Consider the following 14,138-nt stretch of genomic DNA (forward strand, 5'->3'; position numbering starts at 1 on the left):
AATAATAATAAAAAAAAAAGTAATAATAATAATAAATAAAGTTTTTTTTTTTTTTAATTATAATAAAAAAAAACCGTTATTAGTTACGGGTCAGCCAAAAAGAAGTACTATTTATGCAAATAAATGTTAAGTTTTTGGGTGTAGGGCTCAAGCAATTTAACAATGGTTCAGACACCAGTAATTATAATTAAAAGAGAGAGAGAGAGGGGTGGGGAGACTGAAGGCTGGGGGAAAAGACAGAAATAAGGGGTCCATAGAGAAGATGACCCCCAAATCAGTGGAGCAGGCCCATGCCCCACCAGAGGGAAGAGAGGGGCAGCGAGGGGAGGAGCCCAGAAGTCACCTCGCCCTCCCGCCCAGGGAGTGGAGGCAAAGGGCCACACAAGGGAGCGTGGCTTTAAAAAAAAAAAAAAAAAATTCTATAGAGTCCCAAAGGAAGGGTGAGAGCCAGTTTCGTTGAGTCCAAGTATGGTTAGTTTAGTCGTGGTGCCTGTTCTTGATCCCTGTAGATAGCAATAAGTGTCCTTCTTCGGGTGAACAGTCCCTGGGCGAATTTTGTCAGCTCCTATTACTCCTCTTGCCAGTCCAACAGGTTTGATTCCCTATCGCAAGGGAATTAAGTCAGCTTTGTCATCAGGAGGCAGCGGAGATCCTCATAGTTTTCACAGTTGTACATTATGTGAGACCATGTCTCCACTTCCCCACAGACACAGCGGGGATCGTTTACTAATTTAAAACTGTTTAGTTTGGCGTTCAGGGCCCCATGACCTGTTCAGGTGTAGTGAACCATTGAAACAATGCTTCTTCGACATTTGTAACCTTGCACTTTCTAATCTTTTTTTTTTTTTTTTTGGTTGTGTTCTTTTCCAGTGCCGATATGTAAACATATTGTAAAACTGCAGATCTTGGGTACTAGTCCATATTTTGAAAAATAGACAGGTACAAAGCGGTGGTTGGCAGGTGGCACTTACTGTTTTCCGCACCTACTGCCCTCCTAGGTTGATATGCCTAGGGTGTTTATCCCCCACTTGCCATTGTTTTTAAATCGCGAACTCGTTTTCCGATTTTAAAACAGCTGGATAGGAGGGGATAAGGACCCTACCTAAGCTAAGCATTCCTCCTCCTCCTCCTAAGAATTTTGAATTGCATTTAATTTTAAAATTTATAAAAAAATTTCAATGTGTGTTGATTATCATTTTTAACCATGTGCAATGAAATTCTTGAGATGGTAGATTGCAGCACATTTTGAAGAAAAAAAGTAGATCACATCACAAATTCAGTTGGTCACCCCTCGGATTAATAGATCATATAGACCTCCCTCTTCCGGTAATTAGACTTTTCAGTTTTCTTTAACTGAGTTTGAGTGTTGGCACAATGCCGAAAATCAGCGATTACAATATAATTTTCAAACAATTTATGTGTACACAGAGAAGAGATCGTTGGCAGCATACGTCTCTGATAATAATTAGCATTAGCAGTGACGTATGATGCAAGAAAGTAAGCTTATACCAGAACAGTAAAAAAAAAAAAAACTTCCCATTTCACCTATCCATTCCCTTCAATAGTTTTAGTTCTTCCTTGAATTTATTTAAGCTACCAACTTCCACAACAACAGATAGAAGTTTGTTCCAGCAAGTTTTATCATTTACAACCCACTTAAAATACATCCAGAAGAAAATGAAAAACTACACTGCCATGCTTGCCAGGATTACCTGCCGCCACTGTGGGATGAAAAGAAGAACCCTAGCAATACTTTACAAAGCAGCCATTATCCCTACGATTGCATATGCTTCTGGTGTCTGGCACCATAAGGCCTCTATGGCGGTAAATCGTTGGCTACTCAACATCATTCACCGACCGATTTTATTAACCCTCACCAGAGCGTGCCGCACTGTATCTACTCATGCGCTGCAAGTACTCACTGGGACCCGCTTGGCGCCTCCGTAGCCAGGTGGGAAGGAGCAGCAGTGCGTAGCACACGCTTCTTGATTAGACCGGGGTTCGAGCCCGTCACCACCAAATACGGAGGATGCGGAAAGGTCAGGGAATGACCACCGCATATTCCCGGAGCAATATGGCCTTAGTTGCTAATGCTCCTAAAAACCAAAATAACAATAACAAACTGGGACCCTCCATCTTGATCTTGAAGCGATTCGCCTAGGCATGTTACAGCAGCTTAGACGCGGAAATCCAACTACCTTCCAGGATCACACCACAGACCCAACTGCAAATCGGACAGTGGAGAAGAAAAGACTCCAGATCTATTTGCGATCAATATGGCAGCAGCGCTGGACGATCTCCACAAAAGGGGAAGTCACGCGGAGGTTCCTCCCCGATCTACAACAAATATACCCACAGTATCGGTTATGGTTTTGCCCTGGATTGTACAGCACGTATCTCCTAACAGAACATGGAGCGATCCGCCAGAAATTACACTTTCTCGGACTCGAAAACAACCCAATGCCAATGTGTGCATGTGGCTCTTTGGAGACCTGTGGACACCAGATGTATGACTGAGAATTTTATGAAGATCTTCGTGTTGAATTAATCATCCAAGTGCGCCTTAATCCCAAAAACCGGGAACAATACTTACTGGAAGTTGAAGCCTCATATATAGCATTCACCAAGTTTGCCCAGAACCTGTATGCTAGACGCTTGACTATTCCTCTGCCTGCAAACGTCGAATAGATGTGTCAAACAAAGCTTCTCAGAGACCCCCAACCAGATGTCAGGTTTCACTGCTTGATCCTTAATGCAAGACAAAACTGGAACTCTTATGAGAAGTGACAAAACTCCACTTCCCAGAACATTGACTACCGGACGGGACAACAGTCCCATGAATGACTCCCAACTGTGACATTTTGCACAACCTATTCAGCCAAACCAACATTGGATCGCCTCTGCTGGGCCTCAAGTTTTTCTGGATGGTGTGGGCCTGACCCTACGGTCTGGTTTGCTCCCACTCATGCACACAGGCCACATTGGCAACCTGAGCCAGCTCCCTTGTTTGGCTCACTGTCTTACCTATTCCTGGCAGAGCGGGGAGGGGACAGTTTGCTGTCTCCTTCCCCCCTGCCACCCTATTTCTTCCCTCTGGTGGGGCATGGGCATGCCCCACTGTAAACTGAAGTTGCTTTCCTTTCGGCTCCATATTTCTGTCTATCTGCCCCCAGTCTTCAGCCTTCACCCCACTCTACTGACAGCAACGTGAACATGCCCCAGACAATCTAAAATTACCAATCTAAATTAATTTTGGACTTCTAGCGCTCTCCGCGACGCGTACGCGATATATATTTTTTAAGGTCCTAGTCACTGAAATCTCAGGTATTTAGGTGGCAGGACCTGCCAGGGTGAACTATATACTAGTGAGTACCTGGTCTGCCTCCACGGGGCGAAAGTGGGACAACGTCGGGCCTCAGTAGGGGTCTGGCGGCTAAATGACCAGATGGACAACGGTACAAGGCATCACACATATACAAAGTCCATACACTTTTGAATCTGGCTTTTCCAGTCAACTGGTTCACCCACAATGTAAACTACGCGGAGATGGGGGAAACCCCTGGTGTCGCTTGACCCTAAACACACTTTACACTTAAGTATAGTACCACACAGTTGGTACTTTTCTCTGGGGTTACTTCTACCCATATGCAGTACTTTGCATTTGTCAAGGTTAAACTTCAGTTGCCACTTCTCGGCCCATCTGTCAAATTTTCTAGATCCAGTTGCAGTAGCACACTGCCATTACTGTCATTAACAACCCTGCCAACCTTTGTATCATCTGCAAATTTCGACACTAAGCCTGATATACCTTCATCAATATCATTGATAAATATACAAAACAGCAGTGGACCCAACACCAAACCTCGTGGGACTCCACTAATAACATTAGTCCACGAAGAGCAATGCCCATTGATTGCCACCCTATGTCTTCTTCCACTTAACGATCCCTTTATCCATTGTAGCAACTTACCCTTAATACCATTCTGCTCCAATTTGTACAATAGTCTCCCATGCGCAACAGTTTCAAAAGCTTTCCTGAAATCCAAATATATGATATCAAAATTATTTTTTGCATCCAGTTCCTTTGTAACCATATCATAATAACCAATCAAATTTGTCAGACAAGACTTTCCCTTAACAAACCCATGCTGTGTCTGAATTATTGCTGCAGTCTTGTCTAGATGATCCTGCAATGCATCTTTATCCAGTGATTCCATTATTTTACCCAGAACAGAAGTTAAACTAACTGGTCTGTAATTACTCGTGTCACCCTTCGATCCCCCTTTGTGAATTGGGGAGACGTTTGCATATCTCCAGTCCGTGGGAACCTCCCCTGCGTCCAAGGATTCTCTCATAATTATGGCTAAGGGTTTGCTTAGTTGCTTTGCCACCTCATTTAATATAACTGGATAGATCCCATCCACCACAGGTGCTTTTCTTATGTTTAACTTCAATTTCTCCTCCACTTTGCTCTCAGTTATTACAAAATCATTAAGTACCCTGCTACAATTTGATAACCTTCTGCCATTTTCAAACCTTAATAACTTGTGTGAATGTAGATGCAAAATACTCATTCAGTTTGTTTGCTATCTGAGCAAGATCATCAACAGTCGAACCATCGATGTCAAGTGGACCAATCAGATTCATCCCCTTCCTTTTAGAGTTTATATAAGAGTAATCCTTGCTGTTTTTCTTAGCACCTTTTCCCAATGATTTCTCGACCTTACGCGCTTCGTTGGTATACTTTTCCCACATCCAGGCCACTCCTATGAGAAGCTTCAGGTGAAAACCTGACTTAAATTTTGCATTCCAGTGTACAATGGCAGTGGGGGGGGGCGGTATACTGCTCCCATATCTGGCTGTTAAAATCTTATGGGGAGGGGTTCAGATTTCTCTCCATATGCTGTTCTATTAAGTCGGGAACGTCTTCATTTGCCTATATGATACTTTTATTATGTAAGTGAAGTACATACTGAACCCAGGGTTTTGAACTGGATCATCATTCTTCTCCTGATGATTCCCTTTTACTTTTGACTCTCCCTCTCTCTCTCAGGGTAACTCGGGAATTTTTTTTTTTCCCTGGTGCAGCATAAGCCTCAGGCTTCCTTGCACCATATAGCTAATTAAAAAAATTAATAATAATATAATTTCGAGTCTCCGATACTGGACATTATTCGTCCAGCCACAGTTTCTTTTACAACTCGAAGTGGGAATGATTGATTGATTCGCATCGTAGTTATTCCAGCGTAGAGCACGTGTTTACTATACAGTGCTGTTGGACGTGGAAGTGTATTGCTTCCTTAATACAAGTTTTCTTTATCAGGCAAGTACAACAAATTACCTTCAGAGTTTAATTTTAATAGGAAGTTTGTGCGGCTATAGACAATAAACCACGTTGAAATCAAAAACTTGTTTCAAACGTAAACTACAGTTTGTTCAATCTTATGATTACAAGGGTCAGTCAATTATCTTTGGCCGTAAAAGTATAATGATTACAGATAACAAAGTTGAAGTTTTGTATATGTTGTTCTGAGTTTTTGCATTCCTGACTTAAAGTTACCAACAATTTGGCATTTATAAGAAATCAGCGGAAATTTGCCGTTAGCTAGCCGGTAGTTGATTGCTGGAACAAACTTCCATCTGTCGTGGAAGTTGATAGCTTAAATAAATTCAAGGAGGAACTGGACAAACTTTTAGAGGAAATAGATATGTGAAAGTTTTTTTTTTTTTAGGCTGATGCTACATAAGCTTGCTTTCTTGCATCATATGCCTCTACTCCTGTCATTCTCAGTGTAGGCATTTTTAGTTGTATAAAAAACAGCATAATTTAAATGCAATTTTGAAAGAATTATTTTTCCTAATTGAAACAAATGGAAAATTACATGTATTTATGTGCATATCTTGTATTACATAGGATTTTTTTTATAAAAGCTTGCTAAGGTTTGTTGATTTTTTTTTTTTTTTTTCATTTAAACAATTGTCTGCACACTGGGTCATTATTAAGATGGGAAACAAGGAATATTAGTAAGGCACCTTTCAGGATTCAGCACTGTGTACAGTGTTTTATTGAAAAACAGCTGAGCTTTAACATATTAACCCCAGGGGCTCACATCTGGTGAGTATGGGCTTGGCACACCCAGGGTCCTCAGCTGGATATCATCATTCTGCTCCTTCTTGGTGATTCCCTTCTACTTTTCTCTCTCCCTCGCTTAGGGTAACTCGGGAATTTTTTTTGGTGGTGCAGCATAAGCCTCAGGCTTTCTTGCACCATATAGCTAATAAAAATAATAATAATATTGAAATACTTTGAATTTGTCTTTATTAAGTGACAACAAAGCTAAATCTAATTTTTTGTAGCTTTCTGCTCTCCAAATCTTTTTTCCACACTCCAGCAGCAAAACATTCATTCACAAGAGAGAAGTTGTATTTTGTGTTTACTTTAATCAAGACTTTGTAACTGTTAAGATATACAAGAAAAATAAAATGTAAATAGTGATATATTTTTTCTGAATATTCATGTTTGAGTATTATTTAGAGAACTATCCTTATAATATTGGCCTTCCAGGCACCCTCTCATCATTCGTAGTGCCTTGGTGCTTTAGGCAGCTGCCTAGCTCACCTGTACCTCAAGCTGGCCCGTTCATGAAAACCCCCAAAGAGAGAAATCCGTTGGTGTCAAGTCTGGGTATCGGGACCCGACCAACCCATCATACTTCTTTGGAAGAGCTGATCCTGGCATACTGTCACTTCTTGATTATAATGAGATGGAGTGCTCTCTTGTCCATTTTAAATTTTGCCGACCGGGCTAGCTGGGTGGGTAAAGTGCCTGCCTAGCAACCCAAAGGTCGCGGGTTCGAATCCCACCTTGGGCTTGGATCAAAGTACCGCAAAACCTTGGGAGGTGCATTATGGCCACAGAAGCTGATGCGCCAACAACTACCAAAAAAAAAAAAAAAATTAAATTTTATGGTATCACAAAATTTTCAAGTGTATCATATAAATAGCCTTGGTGATTTTTTTTCTTTTTTTAATGAAAAAACAATGGCCCGTAAACTTTCTCTGAACTCAAAATATATAGCACTAACTTTTGGGCTATCACGAACATGTTCAAGTAAGTACTCACCTGATTTTCCTCTGCTCCAAACACAACCATTGTATGTGTGTGTTGATGTAGCCACTGACACAAAATGTGGAGTTATCAGTGATTTTCTCAGGCATTCTGAGGAATGTACATTTCACTTGCTCCACTGTTTCATCACTCATGCTTGGTCTGTCTGTTTTCTTTTGCTTTAGTTACATGTTGTGCTGCATTCAAAAAATTTTTGTGATGCTAATATACAAAATTTATGCTTGGAAGATTCCTTGTGAAATGAAAGCACACAGCACTTTTATGGAACTGGTGAGATCTGCCATTTTGTTGATGCTACTGCTGTGCCTGTGGTAGGGACATGAGTAACTACAAATTGTTTTATAAAAAAACAAAAAATCTTTACTATTATGGCTGTCTTTCCATACTGCCATATACCCATTCATTTTTCATATAACACTGCTATCAGCATCAGCATGCATAGTTGCTGAGTTTCTTTGTAATAACCCCTACATGTAATATGATGCCAACGATTGAGGGTTTCACACTGAGTAGCACAGAAAATATACACTGGTGTTCAAAGAAAGTGCATCACCCATTAAAATTGTAATTGTCGTCCAAATAGAGTAAGTATATGGCAATATTTCTTACTTGCATCAGATAAGATTGGCATGTGTAGGTGATGATGTAATATTGCATCAGCTGTTACTTTCAGCTATATAAGCACACACTGCAGGAGTTTCAGTCATTCCTTGCTTGTGTCAGGATGACAAGTTATGTTCAGTTGATGCCACGAAGAAAGAGTGCTATTGTTGCGTTACTCGAGGAAGGATGTCCTTCCCGTCATATTGCTTATAGAGTGTCTTGTAATCAGTCGACAGTGAGTAGATTTCTTTCCAAACTCAAGAATACTGTTTCTGCTGATAGGAAAAAAGGGACTGGATGCAAACGAGTCTCTACACCAAAACAGGACCATGTTTTGAAGCGCTTATGCCTTAAAAACCGTAAAGCTTCTTCTGAACGGAAAAGAGAATGGGAAGAACATACAGGAGTGATAGCAAGTGCAGTAACAGTCAGAAGATGCCTCTTCAAAAATGGCTTGTAGCCCGTCGTCCTAAGAAGAAGCCCCTCCTCACAACAAAAATGAAAAAGACCTGATTAATTTGGTGTAAGGAGCATGTCAGATGGACCCCGAGCAGTGGAAGTCAGTTATTTTCTCGGATGAGAAGAAATTCAACCTGCATGGCTCTGATGGGAGACAAATGATTCACCGTAGATGTGGTGAAGAATACCATCCAGACTGTATGGGGTCTACAGTGAAATTCCCTACTAGCCAAATGATATAGGAGTGCATTTCATATCGCGGAGTAGGTCACCTGCAGTTTATAAAAGGTTCCATAAATGCCAATGGATACCTGGCTATATTGGAAGGCAAATTGCTGCCAACCATTAGAGACCATTTCGACCTGCCAAGTAACTGCATCTTCCAGGATGACTCTGCTCCTTGTCATCGGGCAAAAAGTGTAAGTAGGCATTTCTGTAGTTACTTTAGCTTCATTTCTGCATTAGAGGTTCAACAGTGATGTGTTTACATTTGTTACAGGTGAAAAAATGGTTGGAAGAATGGTCCATTACAACTCTTAGCTGGCCAGGAAACAGTCCGGACCTGAATCCTATAGAGAACTGTTGGCATCGTGTGGAATCTGCAGTTGCCAGAAAGAAATCAAAGACCCTTTGTGAATTTCAGGAAGCCATAATTGGTGTTTGGAACCACAAACTATCAGTTGATTATCTTCAGAAATTAATCTTTTCAACCCCTCGACTGTGTGCTGCTGTCATCAGGGCCAGAGGTGGTTCAACTAAATACAGTCCATTCCAGTTATTTGGGACACATCGGGACTAGTGCATTTTGGCCCGATTAAGCGGCTGCCCCAATTATCCGAAGTTTCATGTAAATAGTTAAAAATACAATTTACCCCCCCCCCCCTTTACAATTGGTTCACTGTACAATCGAATCACGTTACGACGAACTCAACATAGTAAAGTACCGTTCACTATACGATGTGCAGTAAGCGCTGGTCATTGTGATCACGTTTGTGAATTGAATTTTAATTCTATTAAACAGCGATTCTAATTAGTGAAAATAGGAGGAATATTATCCACAGGCTATAAAAGCAAAGATATATTAAGCACAAATTTACCCTTTATTACCTTACCAATTAGAAAATTAAATGATATGTGAAAATCGGTAGAATATACATGATAATCGGAATAATTAATACGTACTGTAATATGTACATACGAACTAGTTGACATTTCTGTTCACTGACATTTGTGGGTGGGGGTTAAAATTTAAAACAGTAAAAAGATAAGCAATCAATAACAAAGAACACCGCACACACAAATTGCAAGTAACACGATACGCGCAAGTGAGAACGGAGTAACGATTTACAAAGCTTTAAAAATAGGAATGAAGAGTAGATCTGAAAATGAATTTTTTTATATGATTGAAGATTTCATGGAAGTGTAAGCACGTTTCACCATAATAACCCACAGAATTCCAGCTGTCGTTATTATCGCAAATTCAGAAAGATCGAGTTTATTGTCTGTTTATGATAGATTTCACTAACAGAAAAGCCCAATAAACAGGTTACTGCTAATTGTTTGATGGTTGTGACCTCCAGAATTTCGACCGAACCACGTGGTACCGTCGGAAACAATCATAGGGTAATTTCCAGTGCTGCGGTCTCCTGCCCCTATTAGATGGTATGCTGTCCCAATTAAGCGAAGTAAACCCTGGCTATTTTCTCGATTGGTTTCTGTTTTTTAAGATTTGCCCCAAAAATAACCAGAATACGCTGTATTAGTTTGTACCTGGTGAATTTTCATTTTGTTTTCCATTTAAAATGATAAACCAAAGCAAATTGAGGGCTTCTGATAACATTTCAGCCATAATTGTTGTGTTTACCAAAACTCAACAAATGCTCAACAAGAGCTATTACAAATGCTCATTTTGGAATATTTTGAGAGCACCTTTCAAATAGTATTTAGCTTTGCCTTAACTATTAATAAATATCTTTTGTTCATATTTCTATTTGTGATGCTTGTCATTAATGTAACATACCATCACAAAAAAGGGTTAGAAATGTGAAATTCCTAAGTGATGCACTTTCTTTGAACACCAGTGTATACTGTAAAATACGTTGTATTTATTTGTGTGTATATCTATAGTTTTGTGATGTTCGACTACTAAGTCATGGCATTGGATGGTTTATATGCAAAATTTTCATTTTAAATTTATATACAGTGTTTCAAACTGCAAAGAACAAATATAAGTGAATATGCATATAAACATGTGTCCCAAAAGCAGTTCTTTATTTTTGAGATATTAAGCATTAATCATAAATTACAAAACATAAAAACAAACTGAAATAAATCTCTAAAGACAAAACATAGAAAGCTGTTGAGTAAAGTGACCTCCATTTTATTCATTGGATCATTCAGCACAACAAATCTACGATTCTCTGGCATGTCTTGTAGATTCGATTCAGGAATATTCTTAAGGGTGCCAATTTAACTTTAAGAATGCAATTTCTCACTTTGTCTTGCATGGTAATACACATGGAAACCATGGATTTCATGTGACCCCACACAAAGCAATCCAAGAATGTGAGGTATAGTGATTATGCTGGCCATTGTACAGGTCTGTTCCATTGGTTATTGTACTTCATATTTAAAAAAGGAATGTCGTGGGGAAAAGCTGGGCTGGTGCACTGCTGTGCATTAATTGCACCCTGTATTGATTTTCAGGGGGTTCTCTTCCAATAATTCTTACAAAATGTTCCATAGAAAATGCAGTTATACTATTCCTGAAAGTTGTGCTGGTAAAAAATGACCAATAAGATTTTCCTCAGGCTTCCTTGCACCATATAGCTAATAATAACAATAATAACCATTAAAGAACTTTTACGCTGATGAATACTGACAATTGTACGGTGGATTTTCTTTGGTCTAAGTATGAGCATTTCCAGGCGAGAATTTCTTGTTAAACATGATTTATCTGTAACCAAAAAAATGGCTGAGAAATTGAAGATCACATGTACATTTCAAAATGAGCTACTCGCAGAAGTTTTTGCATTTATTCATGTCTTATGGCAACATTCCTTGAAGAGGCATACAGTAGAACTCCTTTTAACTTCCCTCTGCTTACTGAACAGGTTACTCAGATTAGCCAATGCTCCCTCCACTTTAAAACATTGTGGTGCCCATGGCACACTGCAGCGTGCCGTGGGCAGTAGTCCAGTATGCTTGCAGCCGTGAGCTGTATGCTTCTCAAAAGGTCAATTGTGTATTTGTTTCAAACTTTTTATACTATTAAAATTATTTGTTATTGTAATTATATTAAATTACAATAACATATAGAATTAATTATTAATTTAATTATATTAAATAAAATTAAATTAATTAAATATTACATAAATTAATGAAATAATGGTGAGAAAAGAAAGTGAGTTGTTTTTATGAAAACTAAGGTTGCTTGCTCTGAAAGGACTTGATAAAAAGTGTGTCTAAACAAATTGCTGTTGAATTAGGTGTGGGTGAAATAATAGTAAACAATTGGAAAAAATCGTGGGAGAATATTTCACTCAGTTTGTTTCACAAGGGTCCTTTAGCTCTTGCTCTATTAAAGAAACAAAATTAGGAGTAGATTGCATTATGGCTGTGGTTTATGCAAGAAAGACAACATGGATAATTCATTTTTTTTAATGCCACTAAACACTGACTCAAGACTGCATATATAACTTTATTTACAAGAAAATATACTATAAAAATATATAAAAGTATATTCCAAAACTGCAATTAAAATAAAAATGTATGTTACAATAATAAAATCACTTAAAAGATTAAAATCATTTAAAATCACTATACAAGAGCTTTCAGCAGCAACAGCTGCCTTCATCAGCTGAAGGTTACGGGCTATCCAACAATATATATATATATAATTATTACGAATAATAAAATTAAAAATAAATAGAGAAGTCGGATTTGAAGTACGATAATATGGAAGCCGGATATGAAGTACGAAAATATGGATCAGGGACACTGCAAGAGCAAAGGCACCCTACAGTATTTTTTAATCTGATATACCAATTGGCTGATCAATATCCTGAAATTGGCTTTTTTCTACCCGATATTTATATATTCACCATCCTATCCTATTTATTTTTAATTATTATATATATATATATGCTACGCCACTAGGCACATGAGTACTACTGCCATTGGTTATTGTATCGTGGACCTGCTGGGATAGAATTAGGTATATATATTGTTGGATAGCCTGTAACCATTTCAGCTGATGAAGGCAAAAGCTCTTGTATAGTGGTTTAAAGTGATTTTAATCTTTTTAGTGATTTTATTATTGTAACATACATTTTTATTTTACTTTATTTTAATTGCAGTTTTTGAATTTACTTTTATATATTTTTATAGTTTATTTTATTGTAAATAAAGTTATATATGCAGTCTTGAGTCAGTGTTTAGTGGCATTAAAAATGAATTATCTAGTTCCTGACTCCAGAGGTCTTTTTAATGAAGACAACATGGAACTTTAATTAGCAGCCCCATAAAAGAAACATTAAAGGCTTTGGGCTTCCATCAAAGGATTGATTGTGCGGAAAGTTTTATAACAAGTTCTGTGTCACATTATTCATTGTATGGATATTAGTTGGGAGATATTATTCACTGATCAACCTGCTGCCCAAAAACTTATAGAAGATTATATAGAGAAAAATTGGAGAATAACTCTACCAATATGGATGAAACAGGTCTAAATTATAAGGTATTACTAGGGTGAGCAACTGTCCTGAATTTTGTGGGACATCCTGAAAGAACCCTAGGCGGGATGCCATTTGTCCCAATTTATCACATAACTTAAAATAAATAATATAAAATATAATAATAAACTAAATGTATATAGAAAGTTTAAATAAAATAAATCTCCGTTTCTATCTTCGATGTTTATTTGTCTTAGATTCCCGGACACAAAAAAAATCCAAGCTTCTAATTGGTATGCATGCATGCATGCATGTGTGTGTGTGTTGCCACATCGCAATATATGTGAAACATGTTCATTGGCATAGTTAATGGGGGTTACTTGCGAGGGAAGTGGTTGAATTGAAACAAAAGCAGTCAGCCAGTCAGTTTAGGGACAAGGGACATGTACATACGTCATTATTACAAGGTATTTTTTAATCTGATATACCAATTAAAAAAATCCTGTTTTTTTTTTTTTTTTACTTGTGTCCCGATTTTTTAAGGTCAATATCCTGAAATTGGCTGATCAAGAGTTGGTCACCCTAGGTATTACCAACAAAAACAATAGTAAAAATTTGAATCAGCTGCACTGGAATGCAAAAATTCGAGAGGGAGAAAATCATGGTAGCCATCTGATTTTTCTCTCTCCGGAATTGGAACTCATCAATTGCTGCTTTTTTTGTTGTTGGTAAATCAACTAATCATTTTTTTTTTTTTTTTTTATGTGAACCCCAAACACGAGAGGTATTAGAACCTATAGTACTTAGTACCGTGCTTGGGTTGGAGGTTGAGAAGACGAAAGAAGATATTTGTTGACATTGGACTCGAACTTCTGTAGATTGTAATTTTCAGGAAATACGTCTGAAGGAAGGTTGTTCCAGAAAACGGCAGTTGAATGAATAAATGAGGAAGATGAAAAGTTGGTTCTGTGGGTTTGAAGTTGGACAGTAAATGGATGTTGGCTGGTGGCGGCACGTGTTCGGACTGTTTTGAAAGTGAGAGCGGGAATTATAGAAGCCAATTCAGAAGAACAGTGCCCATTGAAGTATCTGTAGAAGAGGCATGCAGCAGAAACAGTACGTCTATGAGAAAGTGAGTGGAGAGACTCTGTTAGAGATGAATCATTAATTAACCTAACTGCCCTCTTCTGAATGGAATCAAGAAGCCTGAGAGAGGTTTTGGGGGCACCACCCCAAATGTCGGAACAATATTCCATGGCAGGGCGGATTTGCGA

General features: G+C 38.4%; 1 protein-coding gene across 3 annotated transcripts in view; it reads left to right on the forward strand.

The window, feature by feature from the left end:
• The first annotated feature begins 5,194 nt into the window (after window positions 1–5,194).
• Window positions 5,195–14,138, forward strand: part of LOC150080891 (protein IMPACT-like) — a 130,434-nt gene continuing 121,490 nt past the window's right edge. For all 3 annotated transcript variants that reach the window (XR_016547388.1, XM_090381310.1, XM_090381311.1), the window contains exon 1: window positions 5,195–5,323. The gene's annotated coding sequence lies outside the window, so the exon portion shown is untranslated. The remainder of the gene's footprint in view (window positions 5,324–14,138) is intronic.

Source organism: Mastigoproctus giganteus, chromosome 9 (assembly GCF_048544385.1).
Source record: "Mastigoproctus giganteus isolate SK-2022 chromosome 9, ASM4854438v1, whole genome shotgun sequence".
Lineage (NCBI taxonomy): Eukaryota > Metazoa > Arthropoda > Arachnida > Uropygi > Thelyphonidae > Mastigoproctus > Mastigoproctus giganteus.